Raw genomic sequence first — 23,826 nt, 5'->3', positions numbered from 1 at the left:
GTATATCCTGAATTCTTTATTTGACATTCAATCTGCTGCAGCTATTACCTCTTCTAAAGTTGAGTTGACCTGCATTGCTTGTGGTCCTTTCTTTCCTTGTCGTTTCATACTGCTCGCATTTCTTTCTGCTTGGTGAAACTGTTGTGTTTTTGAAATTTTCCCCCTAAATATTTATATTGCTCTTGTATAGTTGAAAATTCTCCCTTGCAGGGGCGGGCGGCGGCTGTGCTCCTCCTCCAATTGGGGTGATCCGTCTACCACGCTGACGGGCCCCTGGGTCTGTTGTGCCAGTCGGTCGCAGGTCTGCCCACCTTGCAGGCGCGGGCAGCAGCTCTGCTCTGCCCCTCCTCCAATTGGTGTGACGTGTCTACCATGCCCGCGGACTGCTGGGCCTGTTCTGCTGGTCGGTCGCAGGTCTGCCTACCTTGCGGGCTCGGGTGGCGGCTCTTCTCTGCCCCTACTCCAATTGGGGTGATGTGACTAACTCGCCGGCGGGTCGCTGGGCCTGTTCCGGGCGCGGGCGGCGGCTCTGCTCTGCCTCTACTCCAATCGGGGTGACGTGACTACCACACCGGCGGGCCGCTGGGCCTGTTCCGGTCACGGGCGAAGGCTCTGCTCTGCCCCTCTGGCTTGATGACAAAGTGAGAGAGACTCGGGTGTATGTGACTCACTTTCTTTACCAGGAGACCAACTGTTTCTGTCGCCGCTGGTGTAGATGAAGTTATCTCCTCCACTGCTTTCTGATGATATCAGATCTCTGCCATGTTGGTATCCCATGCAAATGGCAGCATTTCGTTCCCTTTGCCAGGTGACCAAAGCAACGGGTGAGTCCTGACCGGCCCTCACAAGCCCCGTCTCAATCCTGTTGCCACTGCCTATGAAGGCTCGGTTGGTATTTACCTCCACAGTATTCAGCAGGACCCGGACCGAGAAGCAGTTTCCGCGGGTTCTTTAGCCCTGGGCCAGAGCAGTTCCAGGAGCCGGAATTCGGCCGCTCCGGGCTCAGTGTATGTTCTGATAGGAGCAGGCTCCAAGAAGCAGTTTCTGCGGGTTCTTTAGCACTGAGCCTGAGTAATTTGTCTGCGAGATGCAGGCGAATGGCAGCCTGAAATTACCTGCTCTATAGCTGAATCTGTTTTAAGTTTCTATAAGTATTTTTAGTATCTCACAGCTAGAGTCTGAACTCTATCTCTGCATTCAATATTTTATGATATATTTATTTATTTATTGAAGTATATAAAGAAATACATACCAGGAACAGGGAGGTATATTTTTCTTCATAGATTTTTTATATAGTTGTAAATTTGCTTCTTTGTTCTGGTGAAAAGACATGACAAGTAGTAGTTCCTTAATTTCAGTGTGGAACTTGAAACCATTTATCCTTGGTTTACCCTTAAAATGATAGGTCTCCTGGCATGGTGAGCAGATCTTTTGCCCATGAATGATTTGATAACATCATGCACATGTCATTTGGGAGACATTGTCTCACTGAATTAAGAAGTGTTTCCCAGTGTTGACACTTTTCTTCATATTACATCACAAATCAAACTTGATAACATTGCCATGGATCTCACCAGAAAAGTCTTCAAATATTCAGAGGTTGTCAAGCTCAGGATGGTGGATACAAATTTTGCAAAATCCTGATTTTTGCTCCAGTGCTCACATTTTATCATTGGCGGCAAATGCTATCATGGTTTCTCTTGAAATGAGAGGTTCCCTTTGCCCATTCACAGAGAAATATCTGTCAACGTCCTAAATTTGAATAACCATTGTTTGCATGTCAGTCATTATTTCAGGTAAAATGATACTTCATTTTTTCACATAAAAATAGTCTTTCACAGAAAAACATATACCCAGTCGGTTTTCAACTCCAACAATTCCACATGCACTGGCCTCAAGACCACCATTGTACTCAAGTGTGGATATTGTACTTAGGAAGTTGGACCCCTAAGGCCCAGCAGTTTTGCTCACCACTGTTTGTGCACCAACAGTGCAAATGCCAATAAAATAAAAGAGGCAAATAGCATTTCAGTATTATTATGGGAATCATTTTAACCTCAAGGACCCCATAAGGGTTTGGGGAATTTCCAGGTTGCCTGAACTATAGTTTGGAAATCTGTAGATGAAGCATCTCACAACCAGTGACTGGGATGTTTTTCCAGTCTCTTCCTAGCATGGCTCCTAAGTCCCCATGCACTGGGCACCTGCAGTAGTTCAATAAGGACTCACTGGCCAGATGGCTGATGTCTCTACAATGTAAATTTCAGCAATAGAGTCCTGATAAAGGCCTTTGTCATGGGGGGGGGGGCTTTCTGAATGTCCGTGGTTTGGAGCAGCAGCCAGACATACTCATTGCAATCCTGTCCTGGGAACTGCCTTACATGAGCAATTGAAGGATCATCAAGAGTAGAAAGGCCACCAACTACAAGGGACCAAGTCCCCAGGCATGTCTTCCCCTTCCTGGCTTCCTGCTTCTGCTTTTAAATGATATGGGAAATCTTGACATTTGATTACAGGCCTTGGGCTTCATTTCTGGGCCGCCTTCAGGACCCTCTTGCAGAATGGTCTGGGAAGGACAAGGGGAGAGTTGACTTTTGGGAGTCCTGGAGGAGACTTGGGGCTCTGGTGCCTCTGGGTGACTTTGGAATCACAGAGGAATGACTCTTGAACTGGAAATGACTCTTGAGTCATTAGGTAGGTGTTCTGGCTCTGCTATAGTTCTGGAAACATATTGGGAAAAGTTAGGAGACCAAGGTGTCTGTTAGTGCAGGCTTCTGGCCCTCCAGTGGAGTCTCCTTGCCCTTCTCATTCTGAGAGTTATCCCCAAACTCCAAGAACCTTCTGACATTCCATTTTTTTTTGTTGCTATAAGAAAATAACTGAAGCTGGATACTATATCAAGAAAGATATATTTTGGTTCACAGTTCTGGAAGCTAGTTTGGGTGACTGCATCTGGCGAGGGCCTCTGCTGACTCACAACATGGCAGAGAAGTGGGAAGGGTCTTGTACAGAAAGCATGAAGCATGAGGGGTGGTCTTACTTTATAACAACCTGCTCTTGAGGGAACAAATCTAGTTACATGAGACTGGACCCATTCATGCAAGACAGCATTCATCTATTCATGAGGGTGGAGCCTCCACAACTTAATTACCTCCCACAAGGTCCCACCATTTACAGTTTCCACCACTTCGACTCCACCACACTGCTGACCAAGCTTCCAAGATATGAACCTCTGGGGACACACTAAAGCCATATCCAAACTGTAGCACTCTGTCTTGGGCTTTGCATCTCCTAGGTCACTGCTGTTCCCATCATGGGGTGAAGTGATTCTAGATCTGTGCCCATGTCCTACCTGGGCCAACCCTGCCCTGTCTCTGTTAACCAGTCCCCCAGTGGGCCCTTTCTGTCCAGGCACAGTGCACAGGGCCTGGAGGCTGCAGACCTTCATCATCCATTGGTGGGCTTCTCTCCTTTCTGTGGCTATGAAGAGATGCCAAGGAGAGCAAGGATGTTCTGGATCTTAGAGGTATTTTTTATTTCTTTTTTCCTTCTTTCTTTCTTTTTTTTTTTTTGCAAGTGTACTTTTCTCTCCAGAGAACAACCCCTGAACTGCTCCCCAGGTGATTCCAGTGCTTGCTATGTGAAGAACATAGTTTTGCTATTTTATCTGTTTTTTATTATTATTATTATTATTATTATTATTATTATTATTACTACTACTATTATTTTTTGGTACTGGGGATTAAACCTGGGGCACTCAACCACTGAGCCACATCCCCAGCCCTTTTTATATTTTATGTAGAGACATGGTCTCTGTAAGTTGCTTAGGCTGGCTTTGAACTTGAGATCCTCCTGTCTTAGCCTGAGCCACTGGGATTACAGGTGTACACCACTGTACTTGACTTATCTGTTTATTCTTTACTATGGACTATTCAGTAGGGAAACCAGAGATGGTGTTTTGAGAACCAGGTGGAAATCAGAAATATATGTTTCACATCTTGTTATTAATTTTTTTTAAAAAAGCAAAATCAGAACTATATATTAAATTTGGAAAATACTTTGACTAGTGTTGTTAATCTTTCTGTCATCAATTCTGAAGAGGTATTAGAAATTTTAAAGATCAAGTTTCTCAACAGCATTATGGCTTTGTAATAAAAAGCATTATTTTATAATGCTAGTGTGTGTGTGTGGGGGGGGAGTGGTGGTAGAGAGAAAATGTTTTTATGTTTCTTTAGGATTTCTGAACAAATTTTGCTAAAACTTGGAATCCTGATGTCTTAACTCAAGCTACCATAACAAAATACCACAGAAAATGGGGTGGCTTACCCAATAGACATGAATTTCTCACAGTTCTGGAGGTGGAAGTTCAAGATCAAGATGCTGGAAGCTTCAGTATCTGGAGAGGGCTCTCTCCCTGGCTGTAAATGGCTGTCTCCCACTGTGTCCTCACGAGTCACAGAGAGGCAGTAATCTCTCTGGTGTCACTTCCTATAAGGCAGGTATCCCATCATTAAGCCCCCAGCCTCCTGACTTCATCTAACCCCAATTAAATCAGGACCCAGATGCTCTCACATTGGGAGTTAGAGCTCAACAGATGAATTTTTACTGGGTGGGGTGGGGTGGGGGAGTGAGCACGCACGTTCAGTCCATAATAGTGAGCTAGGAGCAAGCCTTAAAAGTTAAGTTACAAATGTTAAGATAGTGGAGTACTCTAGAGAGGTTTACCTCACTCTGCAGTTATGTGTTTACATTTCAAGGAGGACACTAACTCTAAGTTCTTTGGCCCAGGGAGAAATGTATTTACATTCCAAAAAAGTAAAGTGAGAATCTAGGATCCCTGCCATACAGCCTCCAAAAAGTGATTTGTCTCCTCCCTTTCGGAGCAGGGCTGCTGCCTCCCTTGCACGAGTAACCGTTCACAATCCCTCCTGTCCATCCCTCATACCAGGAACATCAGCTGGTCATGGAGAGCTTCCATCTGGCTCTCACCGCAACACCCAGGGACACAGACCCAGGCTTATGATTTGTTGAAGGTCACTGATTACAAATCCGCCTCAGATCCAGAACACTTCATATGTGCATTTGGGATTAAAACTGATAAAGGTGAATATTAAAACCAAAAAATATTAAGTTAAAAACATCAGAAAGAAACTCATATATTCTGAACAACTAATTATGAGTAGACCAAAAAAAAAAAAAAAACTCTTAGTGGAAGACAAAGTAAAATAGAAATAGATCAAATTATTAACATGATGGCATTTGAATGGTGACAAAAATGTGTGATTTTCATTTTTAGTTCCTTCTAAAATTTTTTTTCAAAGAATGTATGGGCATTTCCATGGGTAATGGAAAAAAAATTTTTTTTTGAAATGGGATCTTGCTATATTACTTAGAATGGTCTCAAACTCCTGGGCTCGAACAATCCTCCCATCTTAGCCTCTTGAGTAGCTGAGACTACAGGTGTGCACCATCATGCATGCTTGGCAGAAAATATCTTTTGTGTGAACATCATAACAGAAAACGTCTCTGTATTAGCTACTCATTGTGATATAACAAATTAGGCCAAGACTTAACAACATCACATCTTTCTTATCTCACGGTTTCTGGAGTCAGGAGTCCTGACTTCCTACTGAGTCCCCAGTGACACCTCCCTAACCCCATTGAGCAGCACGATAAGTAAATGTCATACATTAAACGTGTAAAGTAAATGTATACTGAATTCATCAGTATGCAGAATGGTGCTGCTTTTCCCCACTTTTTTTGTGTGTGTGTTTTAGGGCTTCACACAGATTTCTAGTTTTCCCGGCTGACTGTGCTTGCCCCTACCTTCTCAAGGCCACCAACCCTAACCCCACCACCTAAGTGCACTCAAAACAGTTCATGTTTCACAAGCACGGGAAGTTTGTGCCGTGGCGCTTGATTTTCTTGGCTGCTTTGTTATATATTTGGAATCAGTCACAGTAGTCACTTGGACCAGAGGTCCAGAACTTCTTGGCATGGGGCAGGGGAACCTTTGTACTTTCTATTAAAACAAAAGAATAAGAATGAAATAGGAAACCCCTTATTTGGAAATATGAAAACTAAGTATGCAAAAAGCATGCTTCCTTTTACCTGGGACCTTGCTGACAGCTGGGCTGTCCAGGCTACTTGCTCCAGGGACCAAGGCCTCCTAAGTTTCTCTGGGATCCCAGGGACTCACAATTCTGGGTGTCCTGTTTAGTCCTGGCTCTGGTTGACCTGCCCCTGGACTGAACCTTGTGGGCAGTGCAGGGAAGGCCCAAGAAGGAGCTCACTTGCTCCATGACCACCCTCAGAGCTACAACCAGGAAAGCTGACTTACCTCAGGTCTCCCACAGAAGACCTAGTCCCCCTCTCTTTAGCGATATATTGATTGTCACTTAGTGATCAAGGCTGCCTAAGTTGTGGAGGTGGTCTGTCAGGAGTCAGTGCAAGCAGGGACTGGCCAAGCCAGTATTTGAGGACACAGAATAAGCTTTTGGAGTCCAGAGGGTCATGTGTGCTTTGGAGTGCACAAAAGAAACTTGTAAGTCAATCTTTTCCCAGGGCTTGAAACTCTACTCCTTAGACTCAGGATCACAGATCCTACATCAGTGGGCTCTTAGTTCTTAATCATTAAGTAAATGTGAAAAAATGCTTGTGATAAAAACAAGGAATGATCCAAAGCCTGGGAAGGATGTAGTCATCCATGACCCTGGCTGCCTGAAACAATGCAGTTTGAGTGAACGGCATTGCAGGCTGCAAGGGATGGGCAAGAGAGGCAGCAAGCCAGGTGGACAAACTGAGGGTGGGCTGTGGCTCTGAACACCACCCAAGTCCTGCCCCAGGAGCCATCTGGAGAGGGCTGGCCCACTGATGCCCTCCCTGGATCCTCAGCTTCTCTGCTGGGAAAGATGTTCTCACTTACTCTCTGACTTTGGCAGAGACCCCCAGTTGGCCAAGACTGAATCATGTGACTCCCTGGCTACTAAGGAGAGAAGTGGGAGAGTGCCTGGCCTCTTCCAGCTGCATACTGGGCGACAAAATCTGACTCTCACCAAGTAAGGCAAGACTCTCTCCAGATAAGAAGGGAGTTCCCTTGGTTGGGGAACCTCCTAATGTCAAATATCCATCATAGTGGCCAAGAAATTGTGGTGTTTCAACCACTGTACATTTAAAATGAATAGTAAAAGAACTCTATACATATATACATACCATCATTCCCTGGTATCTTTGGAGTATTGGTTCTAGGACGCTTTGGAGGTACCAAAAGTTCCTTATAAAAAATGGCATAACATTTGTATATAATTACACATATCCCCCTGTATACTTTAAATCATGTCTAGATGATTTATAATATATAGTACACTGTAAATAGTTTTTATACTGTTTATTTAGAGAATAATCACAAGAAAAGAATTTGTGCATGTTCAGTACATAGAAAGTTTTTCCTGAATATTTCCCATCCATGACTGGTTAAATCTATGGATGTAGAACCCACAAATGGAGAGGGTTTATTACACCCCCCCACACACACACACACGTTCAAATAGCATCAAAGATGTTCATAAAACATTTCTTGCTAATTTTATAATCTTATAAAGACATATATATGTGCACTGGCTAGATTGTAGTAAGCCACTGAAGTTCACTGTTTATATTGTTGTTTTGGGAAATTGCTATTTGAGTTCAGAGAAAGGAGCTGTGGTCGAAATGTAACCATTCTGTAATTGACTTGATTTTATTCATTTTTTTTTTTAAAGAGAGAGTGAGAGAGGAGAGAGAGAGAGAGAGAATTTTTAATATTTATTTTTTAGTTCTCGGCGGACACAACATCTTTGTTGGTATGTGGTGCTGAGGATCGAACCCGGGCCGCACGCATGCCAGGCGAGCGCGCTACCGCTTGAGCCACATCCCCAGCCCCGATTTTATTCATTTTTGAAAGAAGAATCTCTCTTAGGTGTCAAGTTTTCTAAACTAGAATTTCAAGGAGGCAATTTCTTTAAAGAAACTTCTTACAACCTATGGTGGAGAACACATAGATTGGGAAAGATTGACACTTATGTCAGAGCATGTAAATAAGTTGAGTGGGGTTACCTTGGTCTTCTCTTCAGGCATTATTGGGTTGTACTTCCGGTGTTAGAACATTTAGATCAATGAAAATATGGGACATTCATTTTGGTTTCACATTTACAATCACCCTATTTCAAGTTCTGTGCCAGGAACAATGGGCAGAAATGAAGGTTACCTGTTTCTGCACTCAGGGCAGTTATAGTCTAGTGGAGGAGAATGTTATAAAGAACTTCTTGGGAATAAGCTGGTGCATGTGAGGTACTATAATGATATCTTTTTACGTATTTTTAAATTTCATCCCTGATTTCTTCTGCTATTCGTTGGTCATTTAATAGCATATTATTTAGTCTCTAGGTGTTAGAATATCTTATATTTTTTATTTTATCACTGATTTCTGATTTTATTCCATTATAATCTGATAGAATGCAAGATTTTTTCCCATTTGCATTCAGGGTTATTACTGAAATATTATTTGTATTCCTGGACATTTTGGTTAATATTAGGTTTTTAACTTAACTTGATTTCTCCTTTGATTGCCCTTTCCTTTAGTGTAGTACCTCCCTTTGCTGATTTTCATTGTTGTTTTTCATTTTCTCCTCCTGGATTATTTTGCTGAAGATGTTTTGTAGTGCAGGCTTTCTCACTGTAAATTATTTTAACTTTTGTTTATCATGAAAGGTTTTTATTTATCACCAAATTTAAAGCTTAATTTTGCGGGATATAAGATTCATGGTTGGCATCCATTTTCTTTCAGAGCTTGGTATATGTTGTTTCATGATCTCCTGGCTTTGAGGGTCTGGGTTGAAAAATCTGCTGAGATACAAGTTGGTCTCCCCCTATATGTGATCTGTTTCCTTTCTCTTGTGACCTTTAATATTCTATCCTTATTCTGTGTGCTAGGTATTTTCATTATAATGTGCCTTGGTGTGGATCTGGTTGTAATTTGTACATTTGTCCTGTAAGCTTATTGTATTTGAATGTGAATGGCCTAAACTCATCAATTAAAAGACATAGACTGACAGATTGTATGAAAAAAAAAAGACCCAACAACATTCTGCCTTCAAGAGACTCATCTCACAGAAAAAAACCTCCACAGACTGAAGGTGAAAGGGTGGGAAAAAAACTTACCACTCACATGGACCACGTAAACAAGCAGGGGTTTCCATCCTCATATTAGATAAAGTGGACTTCAAACCAAAGCTAGTGAAAAGGGATAAAGAAGGACATTTCATACTGCTTAAGGGATTCATACATCAACAAGACATTATAATCATAAATATTTACGCCCCCAATAATGGGGCACCTAGGTATGTCAAACAAACCCTTCTCAACTATAAGAATCAAATAGACATAACATGATAATACTGTTTAATACACCTCTCTCACCACTGAATGGGTCTTCCAAACAAAAACTAAACAAAGAAATTATAAAACTCAATAATACAATCAATAATTTGGACTTAACAGACATATGTAGAATATTGATTCATCAATGAGCGAATACACTTTCTTCTCAGCAGCACGTGGATCCTTCTCCCAAATAGACTATATGTTATGCCACAAAGCAAGTCTTAGCAAATTAAAAAAAATAGCGATACTACCCTGAATTCTAACTGACCATAATTGAATGAAATTAGAAATCAATGATAATATTAAAAATAGAAGCTATTCCAACACCTGGAGACTAAACAATATACCATTGAATGACACATGGATAACAGAAGACATCAGGAAGGAGATAAAAAAAAATTCTTAGAGGTCAATGAGAACTCCAATACAATTTTTCAAAATCCATGGGACACTATGAAGGCAGTGCTAAGAGGAAAGTTCATTGCATGAAGTTCATTCATTAAAAGAAGAAAAAGTCAACAAATAAATTACCTGGCATTACAGCTCAAAGCCCTAGAAAAAGGGGAGATTCCAACATGGCGGCGGGCGCAGAGAGATCAAGTCTCTGACCTCTTCAGCTGTGTAGGCATAGGGAGTCGTAAACAACCTAAATCTGTTTGCTCAGGATCACTAGGCAATGCTGAGCTGACGTGGATCTGGGGCGAACAGTCTGGGCCTCTCAGAACACACACTGAGCCCGGATCAGCTGAATTCAAGCTCCCGTTCGCCTGCTTCCCGCAGACAAACAGCTGTGACTCAGCACTAATCCATCTGGCTGAAACAACTGGTCGGCCCTTCTCATCCTACGGAGGTAAATGCCTACCGAGCCTTCATAGGTAGTGGCCACAGGTTTGAAACGGGGCTTGGGAGAGACAGTAGGGACCCACCCGTTGCATTGGTCGCCTGGCAAAGGGAAACGAACTGTCGCCATTTGCAAGAGATACCACCATGGCAGAGAACTGACGTCATCAGACTGCGGGGGAGGAGATAACTTCATTGAAACCTGCGGCTACAGGTGTGTAATTCCCTAGCCTTCCCTCTCCACACATCGGGGAAACCTTAAGGGCCCCTCCCAACTCTCCTGTAAGGGCACCTCCCAGCTCTCCCGTGAGCACGATAGCCAGACCGAGGGAATCAGAGGTGGTGCGGGACCCGTGGCGCGGAACTACCGCTCCCACCAGTGCTGAGAGCTGAGGTCTCTTGCACCAGCTACCGGGGGCGTGGCTACCGGAGGGCAAGTAAAATTCGCTGAGGATTCTCAGCCCCAAGCTCTACAAACTTAGGGTCTGAGGGAATGGCAAACTGGAAGAGTGTGCCCAGTCGCTCATGAAAACAGGGCTCCCAGGAGCAGCAGACCTGGCGTGTAGCCAGTATTGTGGTGAGCGGCACCCGTGAGAGGGGCCTGGCTAGAGGAAAAGTGGGAAGTGACTAGACACAAGAGGAGGCCCTAGGCACCCAGGATTGGAGACTCGCCCAGTCTGGGAGGAGCTGCTGCACAGTGATTGGTTCCCGCGTATTGACAGGAGAAACTTGGCCTGGTGGGCACAGCGCCACCTACTGGAAGAGAAGTTAATCAAACTCTAAGACTGCATTTATTAGTTTTTTTTTTCTTTTCTCTTTTTTTTTTTGATTTGGGTTTTTCTTTATTTTCATTTTTCTTGTTGTTTTTTTAAATTTTTTTTCTTCTAATTTTAATTTTAATTTTTTTTATTATTTAAAAAATTTTTTTCTTTTTTTATTTCCTATTTTTTTCTTCTTTTGTCTTTTCATTTCTTTTCAATTATCTTATCCCCCCTTCCTTGAATTCTACCTGCTTACTCTCATTCTCTTTAGTGACTTCTTCCCTTCCCTTCTAATACCTTTCCTCCCAAGCATCTAATAAATTTATAGGAGTAAACAGTAACTCATCAGTCAAACAGAACAAGAAGTAACATGAGCAGCTGCAAAGAGCAAGGAAGAAAAGGAGTACAAACAATGCAGGACAGCCTAAATATTCAGGAGGACCTAGAGTCATCAGAAAAATGGTCATATAAAGAACTCAAGGAACACCTTAGACAGATGGAATGGAACCTTAAAGAGGATATGAGACAGCAAATTCAAGCAGCGAAAGAACACATTGAGAATGAATTACATAAACAGATAAAAGAAGAAGTTAAGCATCTTTATCAGGAGATAGAGATTATAAAAAATAATCAAACAATAATTCTAGCAATGAAGGAAACAATAAACCAAATTAAAAACTCAATTGAGAGTATCACTAACAGAGTGGAGCAAGTAGAAGCCAGAACGTCAGATAATGAAGACAAAATATACCATCTTGAAAAGAGTCTAGCGAACTCAGAAAGGCTGGTAAAAAATCACGAGAAAAACATCCAAGAGTTATGGGATAACATAAAAAAACCAAGTAACCTGCTGAATGAAATAATTACAGAAAACTTTCCAGAAATAAAAAAGGAAACAGATATACAAATTAAAGATGCATACAGGACACCAAGCACACAAAATCACAGTAGACCAACGCCAAGACACATTGTTATGAAGATATCCAATATACAGAACAAAGAGAAAATATTAAAAGCTACAAGAGAAAGGAGACAGATTACATTCAGGGGTAAACCAATAAGGTTAACAACGGATTTTTCATCACAGACACTGAAAGCAAGAAGGTCATGGAACAATGTATTTCAAACACTGAAAGACAATGGATGCCAACCAAGAATTCTGTATCCAGCAAAATTAAGCTTCAGGTATGACAAAGAAATAAAAATCTTTCATGATAAACAAAAGTTAAAAGAATTTGCAGCCAGAAAACCAGCATTGCAAAGCATTTTGAGCAAAACACTACACGAGGAAGAAATGAAAAACAATAAACAAAACCATCAGTAGGAAGTGCCTCGGTAAAGACAGAGGGCAAGGGGAAAGATAATCATGGAGAAACAAACTAAATTTTTTTAAAAAAGGATAAATAATCAAACATGGATGGAAGTACAAACCATATATCAATAGTAACTCTGAATGTTAATGGCTTAAACTCTCCAATAAAGCGACATAGGCTGGTATCATGGATTAAAAAAACAAATCCAACAATATGCTGCCTCCAGGAGACACAGCTGTTTGGAAAAGACATACACAGGCTGAAGGTGAAAGGATGGGAAAAAATATACCATGCACACGGTCCTCGTAAGCAAGCAGGGGTGGCCATCCTCATATCGAATAAAATTGACTTCAAGACTAAGTTAATCAAAAGGGATAAAGAAGGACATTATATACTGTTAAAGGGAACCATTCACCAACAAGACATAACAATTATCAATATTTATGCACCAAATAATGGTGCTGCGACGTTCATAAAACAAATTCTCCTCAAGTTCAAGAATCAAATAGACCACAACACAATAATTATGGGAGACTTCAACACACCTCTCTCACCATTGGACAGATCCTCCAAACAAAAGTTGAATAAAGAAACTATTGACCTCAATATCACAATCAATAACCTAGACTTAACTGACATATATAGAATATATCAACCATCATCAAATGGATATACTTTTTTCTCAGCAGCACATGGATCCTTCTCAAAAATAGACCATATATTATGCCATAGGGCAACCCTCAGTAAATATAAAGGGGTGGAGATAATACCTTGCATTTTATCTGATCATCATGGAATGAAACTGGAAATCAACGATAAAAGAAAGAAGGAAAAATCCTACATCGCATGGAAAATGAACAATATGTTACTGAATGATCAATGGGTTACAGAAGACATAAAGGAGGAAATCAAAAAATTCTTAGAGATAAATGAAAATACAGACACAACATATCGGAATCTATGGGACACAATGAAAGCAATTTTAAGAGGAAAATTCATCGCCTGGTGGTCATTCCCCCAAAAAAGAAAAAACCAACAAATAAATGAGCTCACACTTCATCTCAAAGCCCTAGAAAAGGAAGAGCAAAACAATAGCAAATGTAGCAGAAGGCAAGAAGTAATTAAAATCAGAGCGGAAATCAATGAAATTGAAACAAAAGAAACTATTGAAAAAATTAACAAAACTAAAAGTTGGTTCTTCGAAAAAATAAATAAGATCAACAGACCTTTAGCCATGCTAACGAAGAGAAGAAGAGAGAGAACTCAAATTACTAACATACGGGATGAAAAAGGCAATATCACAACAGATGCTACAGAAATACAGAAGACAATTAGAAATTATTTTGAAAACCTATATTCCAATAAAATAGAAGATAGTGAAGACATCGATAAATTTCTTAAGTCATATGATTTGCCCAGACTGAGTCAGGAGGATACACACAATTTGAACAGACCAATATCAATGGATGAAATTGAAGAAGCCATCAAAAGACTACCAACCAAGAAAAGTCCAGGTCCGGATGGGTATACAGCGGAGTTTTACAAAACCTTTAAAGAAGAATTAATACCAATACTTTTCAAGTTATTTCAGGAAATAGAAAAAGAGGGAGAACTTCCAAATTCATTCTATGAGGCCAACATAACCCTGATTCCGAAACCAGACAAAGACACCTCAAAGAAAGAAAACTACAGACCAATATCTCTAATGAACCTAGATGCAAAAATCCTCAATAAAATTCTGGCAAATCAAATACAAAAACACATCAAAAAAATTGTGCACCATGATCAAGTAGGATTCATCCCTGGGATGCAAGGATGGTTCAATATACGGAAATCAATAAATGTTATTCACCACATCAATATACTTAAAGATAAGAACCATATGATCATCTCGATAGACGCAGAGAAAGCATTCAACAAAGTACAGCATCTCTTTATGTTCAAAACATTAGATAAACTAGGGATAACTGGAACTTACCTTGACATTGTAAAAGCTATCTATGCTAAGCCTCAGGCTAGCATCATTCTGAATGGACAAAAGTTAAAGGCATTCCCTCTAAAATCTGGAACAAGACAGGGATGCCCTCTATCACCACTTCTATTCAATATAGTTCTCGAAACACTGGCCAGAGCAATTAGACAGACGAAAGAAATTAAAGGCATAAAAATAGGAAAAGAAGAACTTAAATTATCACTATTTGCAGATGACATGATTCTATACCTAGAAGACCCAAAAGGGTCTACAAAGAAACTACTAGAACTAATAAATGTATTCAGCAAAGTGGCAGGATATAAAATCAACACGCATAAATCAAAGGCATTTCTGTATATCAGCGACAAAACTTCTGAAATGGAAATGAGGAAAAAACACTCCATTCACAATATCCTCAAAAAAAAAATAAAATACTTGGGAATCAACCTAACAAAAGAGGTGAAAGATTTATACAATGAAAACTACATAACCCTAAAGAGAGATAGAAGAAGATATTAGAAGATGGAAAAATATACCCTGTTCATGGATAGGCAGAACTAACATCATCAAAATGGCGATATTACCCAAAGTTCTCTATAGGTTTAATGCAATGCCAATCAAAATCCCAACAGCATTTCTTGTAGGAATAGAGAAAGCAATCATGAAATTCATATGGAAAAATAAAAGACCCAGAATAGCAAAAACAATGCTAAACAGGAAGTGTGAATCAGGCGGTATAGCGATACCAGATTTCAAACTATATTACAGAGCAATAGTGACAAAAACAGCATGGTACTGGTACCAAAACAGGCGGGTGGACCAATGGTACAGAATAGAGGACACAGAAGCCAATCCACAAAACTACAACTATCTTATATTTGATAAAGGGGCTAAAAGCATGCAATGGAGGAAGGATAGCATCTTCAACAAATGGTGCTGGGAAAACTGGAAATCCATATGCAACAAAATGAAACTGAATCCCTTTCTCTCGCCATGCACAAAAGTTAACTCAAAATGGATCAAGGAGCTTGATATCAAATCATAGACTCTGCGTCTGATAGAAGAAAAAGTTGGCTCCGATCTACATATTGTGGGGTCGGGCTCCAAATTCCTTAATAGGACACCCATAGCACAAGAGTTAATAACTAGAATCAACAAATGGGACTTACTCAAACTAAAAAGTTTTTTCTCAGCAAAAGAAACAACAAGAGAGGTAAATAGGGAGCCTACATCCTGGGAACAAATCTTTACTCCTCACACTTCAGATAGAGCCCTAATATCCAGAGTATACAAAGAACTCAAAAAATTAGACAATAAGATAACAAATAACCCAATCAACAAATGGGCCAAGGACCTGAACAGACACTTCTCAGAGGAGGATATACAATCAATCAACAAGTACATGAAAAAATGCTCACCATCTCTAGCAGTCAGAGAAATGCAAATCAAAACCACCCTAAGATACCATCTCACTCCAGTAAGACTGGCAGCCACTATGAAGTCAAACAACAACAAGTGCTGGCGAGGATGTGGAGAAAAGGGTACACTTGTACATTGCTGGTGGGACTGGAAATTGGTGCGGCCAATTTGGAAAGCAGTTTGGAGATTCCTGGGAAAGATGGGAATGGAACCACCATTTGACCTTGCTATTGCCCTTCTCGGACTATTCCCTGAAGACCTTAAAAGAGCATGCTACAGGGATACTGCCACATCGATGTTCATAGCAGCACAATTCACAATAGCTAGACTGTGGAACCAACCCAGATGCCCTTCAATAGATGAATGGATAAAAAAAACGTGGCATCCATACACAATGGAGTACTATGCAGCAATAAAAAATGACAAAATCATAGAATTTGCAGGGAAATGGATGGCACTAGAGCAGATTATGCTTAGTGAAGCTAGCCAATCCCTAAAAAACAAATACCAAATATCTTCTTTGATATAATGAGAGCAACTATGAATATAGCAGGGAGGAAGAGCAGGAAGAAAAGATTAACATTAAACAGAGACATGAGATGGGAGGGAAAGGGAGAGAAAAGGGAAATTGCATGGAAATGAAGGGAGACCCTCATTGCTATACAAAATTACATATAAGAGGTTGTGAGGGGAATGGGAAAATAAACAAGGAGAGAAATGAATTACAGTAGATGGTGTAGAGAGAGAAGATGGGAGGGGAGGGGAGGGGGGATAGTAGGGGATAGGAAAGGTAGCAGAATACAACAATTACTAATAGGGCATTATGTAAAATTGTGGATGTGTAACCGACATGATTCTGCAATCTGCATTTGGGGTAAAATTGGGGGTTCATAACCCACTTCAATCTAATGTATGAAATATGATATGTCAAGAGCTTTGTAATGTTGTGAACAAGCAATAAAAAAAAAAGCCCTAGAAAAAGAGAAACAAATCAACACCAAAATTATAGAAGACCAAATAATTAAAATCAGGGCAGAAATCAATGAAATTGAAAAAAGAAACAATTAAAAATTTGACAAAACAAAAAGCTGGTTCTTTGAAAAAACAAAGTTGATAAACCTTTAGCCACCCTAACAAAAAGAAGGAGAGAGAAAACTCAAATTACTAAAATTCATGATGAAAAAGGAAATATAATCACAGATACTATTGAAATACAGAAGACAACTAGAAACTATTCTCAGCAAAAGAAGCAATCAATGAGGTGAAGAGAGCGTACATTTTGGGAGCAAATTTTTGCCACACGCACATCAGATAGAGCACTAGTCTCCAGGATATATAAAGAACTCAAAAAACTTAACATTAAAAAAGCAAACAACTCAATCAATAAATGGGCTAAGGAGCTGAACAGACACTTCTCGGAAGAAGATATACTTTCAATCAACAAATATATGAAAAAATGTTCAACATCTCTAGTAATTAGAGAAATGCAAATCAAAACTACTCTAAGATTTCATCTCACTCCAATCAGAATGGCAGCTATCAAGAATACAAACAACAATAAGTGTTGCTGAGGATGTGGGGAAAAAGCATACTTATGCATTGCTGGTGGGACTGCAAATTGGTGCAGCCAATCTGGAAAGCAGTATGAAGATTCCTTAAAAAACTTGGAATGAAACCATCATTTGACCCAGCTATTCCACTCCTCAGTCTATACCCAAAGGATTTAAAATCAGCATACTACAGTAACACAGCTACATCAATGTTTATAGCAGCTCAATTCACAACAGCTTAATTGTGAAACCAACCTAGATGCCCTTTGATAGATGAATGGATAAAGAAACTGTGGTACATATACACAATAGAATATTACTTAGCATTAAAAGAGAATAAAATCATGGCCTTTGCAGGTAAATGGATGGAGTTGGAGAATATCATGATAAGCAAAGTAAGCCATTTCCGAAAAACCAAAGGCTGAATGTTCTCCCTTATAAGTGGATGCTGATCCATAATGGGAGGGAGGCATGGGAAAAATGAAGAAATTTTGGATAGGAAAAATGGGAGGTAAGGTGGGGAGGGGGCATGGGGGCAGGAAAGATTGTGGAATGAGATGGATATCATTACCTTAGGTACGTGTTTGAATGCACTTATGGTGTGACTCTGCATCATGTACGACCAGAGAAATGAAAGGTTGTGCTGCAATTGTGTGCAGTGGATCAAAATGCATTCTGCTGTGATATGTACCGAATTAAAAGGAAGGAAGGAAGGAAGGAAGGAAGGAAGGAAGGAAGGAAGGAAGGAAGGAAGGAAAAACAAGCCCAAAACTACCTACAAAGAAAAGCCAGATAGTTTTACTGGTAAAATTTTACCAAATGTTTAAAGAAGAATTACTACTAATCAATTCTTCCCAAGCTCTTCCACAAAATAGACAATGGAACACTTCTATAATCTTCCATGAAATCAGTATTACTTTGATACTCAACTAGACAAGAACCCACTAAAAACAAAAACAAAAAAAGCACCCTAAACAACAACAATAAAACTCTTCTGCAAAAGAAATACTTGCAAACCAAACCCAGTAACACATGAAAAGGTTTATAAACTATGACCAAATGAGATTGAATGCAGTATGTCTTTTTTTAATATTTTTTAGTTGTAGTTGGACACAATACTTTTATTTTATTTATGTATTTTTATTTGGTACTGAGGATCAAACCCAGGGCCTCTCATGTGCTAGGTGAGTGCTCTACTGCTGAGCCTCCAACCCCAGCCCTGCAAGATATCTTTGACATTCAAAAACCAATTCATGTAATATACCATATGAATAGATTAAAAAAACCACATGGCCATCAGATAGCAGGGATTAACAAATCAATCCATTTAACAAAACTCAACAGCCTTCACTATTTAAAAAATAAACAATTCACTCAACAAAGTAGGAGCAGAAGGAAAATTCTTTAACCTAATAGAAAGCATCTATAAAAACAAACCAAACCCATAGTTATTAATAATGAAAGAATAGATTCTACCTCTAAAATTAGGAACAAAATGAAGATGTCTTCTCTCACTATTTTTATTCAACATTGTAGAGAAATTCTACAATGGAATTCTACAAAGGAAAAGGAATAAAAGAAATCCAGATTAAAAAGGTAGCAAAACTTTATTCACAAATAACATGATCATGTAGATAAAAAATTCTAATGAAGCCACATACAAAAATTATTAGGGCTAATAAGTGAGCTTAACAAAGTCACAAGGCATAACATCAATATACAAAAATAAGTTGTATTTCCACACATTAGCAATGAACAACATAAAAGTTAAATTAAGAAAACAATTCCACTTATAATAGAATCAGGAAGAATAAAACACTAGTAATAGGCTTAGCAAAACAAGTACAGGGTATATACAGTGAAAACTACAAAAGATTGAAAGAAATGAAATAAAATTTAAATAAATGGAAGAGCATTCTTTACTTATGGATCAGAAGACTTAACATTATCCATAGTAGCCAAACTTTTATAGGAACATCACTATAGTATCATTACTTATAGTAAAAACAACCCAACTATTCATCAACCGATGAATGGATTAATAAAATGTGGCATATTCGTACAATGGAATATTATTCAGTCATAGAGATGTACTGATTCATACAACATAGATAAAAACATTATGTTAAGTAAAAGAAGCCAGCTTTTAAAGACCACATATTATGTGAGTCCATTTATATGAATGTCTAGAACAGTTGTTATGGTTTAGATCTGGAGTGTCCCCTGCAAAGCTCATGTGTTGAAAGCATGGTTCCCCAATGTGGCAAGGTTCAGAGGTGGGGCTCTTAGGAAATGATGGGACTGAGAAGGCTATAATCTCACCAGTGGATTAATCCATTTGAATGGACTACTGGGTGGTAATTGTAGGAAGGAAGAGTGTGGCTGGAGGAGGTGGATCACTGGGGGTATGCCCTAGAAGTTTTTATCTTTTCTCCAGCCCTTCCCTTATGTACCCCCATCCCTTACCACCTGCCATGAGCTGAGCTAAGGCATGCTCTGCCCTTCAGTTATGATGTTCTGCCTCACCTCAGGCTCAGAGCAATGGAATTGGCCAATCGTTGACTGAGACCTGAAACTGTGAGCCCAAAATAAACTTCTCCTCTAAGTTGTTCTTGTCAGGGACGTTGATCACAGTGATGAAAAGCTCACTAACATAACTGCCAAATCTGTATAGGCTGAAAAAAGAGCTGGGGCTTCAAGGGCTGGGAAAATAAGGAGATGATGGATAAATGGATAAGGGGTTTCTTTGCAGAGTGAGGAAAAGGTTCTAAAATTAATTATGGTGATGGTTGTTGCACAATTGTGTGAATATATGAAAAATAATTGAATTGTCCACTGGAATTATATCTTTAAAAAGCTGTTAAACAAAACATGTGGTTATGTGGATAACCCTGCTAATCTGTATTCCCAAGACAATTCAGAGGAGACATTTATAATTCCTGCAGAATCCATCCAGGAGCCTGGGAAAAGATACCATGATAAGGGTTAACTTGCTAGTGTAGTATGCCTGTGGGCTGGGAATCCTTCTAAGCTGACAGGATGCATCTGCTTTATCCCTTGGACTTTAAGGGGTGTGTAGACTGGACACACTTCCAACTTGGCCACTCTTAAAGGTTGCTTGGAGTCCTTGGACTTTAATCCTCACCTGCAATGTGAGCTGGGTTCAGCTGCTAAGCTCAGGAACTAAGCAGGGCAGCACAGCCGAGGGACTAGCTCTTCCTTTTCCCCAGGACGTGCAGTCACAGGGATTCTGAACCCTTCCTGAACCATGCATGCTGCTAAGAATAGTGAGAGTACAGTATGTGTGCCTGTGAAGATTTTCCTGTGGAGTCATGAGTATTTACAGCCTACCCTGTAATAAAGATCTTTAGCTTGCAGTCCTGCTTTGAGAGTGCCCGGTAGTCTCTCTTTCCAAAATCTAGCCTCAGAGTTCTCTATTTCAGGAAAATGCTTGGTTGATTTAACTAAACAGTTCTGGTTAAATTTCTCAAATGACTATACCTGAACTGGTTGATGAACAGATGAGTGTGGTTTGAGAAATAGGTCTGTTGGGCTGTGAAGAAGGGCTTTGGCCTGAGTATTTCCTTTTAAGCTTATTAATCCTTTTGTTGGACAAACTGACAAAAGAATTAGTGATAATTCTTTTGGTTGCAAGTTACAGAAACTGAAACCAAAATCAGGTGGTTGGCAGGCTTACGGAACTAAGGACTCAGTGGTCCCAGGACATCCTCTCTGTGGCTTCTATTTGGCTTGGAATGTTGCCTTCTTTTCCACAGCACGCTAGCTTTCTGCAAGCAGTGAAGGACATGGCTGCGGAGACTGTTGGGTTTACCTCTGCATGTATTTGACACCTCAGGAGTTTCCTCCTGGCTCCCAGTTCAGGAAAATATCTAGAAAGGCTCTGATTGGTCCGTCCTGGGTCAGGTGCTTGCCTTGAGCCAATGACTGAGCCGAGGAGGCGGGTCAGATTGACTGGCTGAGAGGCAGCAGATCCTTCAAAGAAGGTGGCACCTTTTTAGAAGAGTGGTAGCAAAACTGGACAGAAAACCAGTGATCTCTGATGACGACTGCTAGCTGGTGTTTATTGAATTATTTGCTCCCGAAGCTGTTCAGGATAATAAACTCCTGGCACATAGACTGAGGATCACATTTACCATTTGTCACCTGCCCGCCGTCCCATTTGTCATAACAACAACCCCAACTTGCCAGGCTGTGTCTCTCAACTCTGGGTCCCTGCCAGCTCTGGCTCCCAGACCTGGATGACAAATACCAGGGGAATTGCATGTGTGGGATGATTCCAGGAATTTATATTTTCAATAAGCTTCTTCGGAAATATGGAGGATGAGTTTCGGGAATCATTGCACGACCATGTTTGCATACAGTACTGGTGTAATGGGAAGGGCTAGAGTTGGCTTTCCGGGTGTATTCAGTCCACATTTTGAGACAGTTCTGCCATTCTCACTTGGTGACTCTGGCTCTCCCTTGCTGGTGAGATGACACTCACTGATGAGAACAAGGCCTCCCAATTCCAGGAGCCAGTGGAATCCCAGAGGGTTGGGATACTTGAGAAGATAGCCAGCTTGAAATGGGCTTGCCCAATTAGTTTCAGTCAGGCCACCTCAGGATGACTCAGTTAGAATGTCAGGGCCTTCTAAAATTAATCACAGCCACATCTAAAATCAGTGCTGTGCATAAAGTCACCAGCCCCCTCCTCTCTCCACAGAGGGCTTGGACTTTGGGGCTAGGGAACTGGCCTGGACCAGCTACATCTTCAGCCTTGCAGACATTTGTCTGAATTTAGACTTGCTAACTGGCAGTTTTCCTTCTCCTTTAACTTTTTTTTTAAAATTCTTTCTTTCTAACTGCTAGCAATGGCTATTTTTATGACCAAGGGTTTCATTTCTCAAAAGGAGGATGACAGGAGGTAGATATTTTAGTACCATGTCCTGAGCTCTTATTAATAGGATTTGGGTACAGATTGAATACAAAAGATTCCAGATCTGCACCCCCCCAAGATGGTATTTTATTTTTTCAGATTAAAAAAATTGAACATTATTAGCCAGGCACAGTGGCACATGTCTGTAATCCCAACAACTCGGCAGGCTGAGGCAGAAGAATTAAAAGTTCCAGGCCAGCCAGGGCAACTTAGCAAGACTCTCAGCAAGTTAGATTCTCTCTCAAAGTAAAAAATAAAAAGAACTGGGGATGTAGCACCCTGTGATAAAGTATCTCTAGGTTCAATTCCCAGTTACAACCACCCCCCTCCAAAAAAAGTTGAATATGATCACTGTAAAAAATTAATATTACAAAAATTTCTGTAGAAGAAACTAATAGCTGCTGGGAATCTCTCATCCAGAGATAAACTCCTGTTAGCATGTTGATGCATTTCTTCCCAATGCTTTTATACAAAACCCCTAAAATCTCATATATTTTTAAATATAAAAAATGCATAATTTACAGTAAATGGAAATAAATAATTAATTCCAAGAATGCTCTTGCCTTCTTTTTTGACAAGAAGTTTCCTGGATAGAAAAAATCAGACATTTGAAATCTCTACATCCAAGTTCATTTTCAATTGTTTAGGTTATAAATTTAAATACTCTGGAAGGCAATTTGGATATATGTATAAGAAAAATCAAACCCATCTATCTTTTGATGCAGCAAATAGGAATTTATTCTAAAGCATCTCCCTTTTTGGTGCTTTTAGTGTCTCAACTAAGTTTCATGTTGCTCCTTAGGCTAAAAAAAGCACCTAATAATTCCATTTATTAAGCAGTTAGGTTCAAACAACTTAAATATTTTTTGTGCTGATGACTTTGTACATTAGTACTTAGTACAAATACTTAGTACTTTAAAAAGTAATACACATAATTTGAAAACAAATTTCTTTTTAAAAATTTCATGTTTGAGAGACATGAGATAGCAATGTTGGCAACTGGAATGATGGAAGGTGCTTTTGCAATTTGGAAGGATAGTGATTTGCAATGTGGACGAGTATTCAATTCAAGGTCTATGTGTGGTTCAGCTCAGGGTCGATGCTCAGAGAGGTTGTGCTGAATAAATGAATGAATGAACAAGTGTATAAAGGAATGCATTTTAGGCTTGCTATACTTTTCCCTTTTTCATCAAAGAGTACATAGCATCTAGCCTTGAAGCTGAGGCTTTGTCTACATCTGAGGCAGCCCAGGTTGCTTTGCATGACTGTGAAGTGGGAGGTAAAGAGGGAAGGTTCAGGAAATAAATGGTCCTTTGCTTTCAAAGGTTTGGAAAAGAATATATATGATTCAGTGGTCAAGGAGGGTCACAGACCCAATTTCAGATTCTCCCTGTCTATCTCAGCGAAATCATCTGTAAAACAGGAACCATAATAGTATCTGTTCTCATAGTGAGAATGAGTTCAACAGCATTTAATTGGCGCTCCATAAATATTACTATTAATATTAGTGGTTAATCTTTTAGAACTACTTTCTTGGCTCTGAAATGGGAATTATATCATCTAACTCTCAGTAAAAATTAGAGATGAGGTCTATGGGCGGGCAGGACTGCTGCTG

This window comes from Spermophilus citellus (genome assembly GCF_964194105.1).
Source record: "Spermophilus citellus genome assembly, chromosome: 11".
Lineage (NCBI taxonomy): Eukaryota > Metazoa > Chordata > Mammalia > Rodentia > Sciuridae > Spermophilus > Spermophilus citellus.
The sequence above is the reverse complement of the archived record's forward strand: the minus strand, read 5'-3'. Positions refer to the sequence as shown.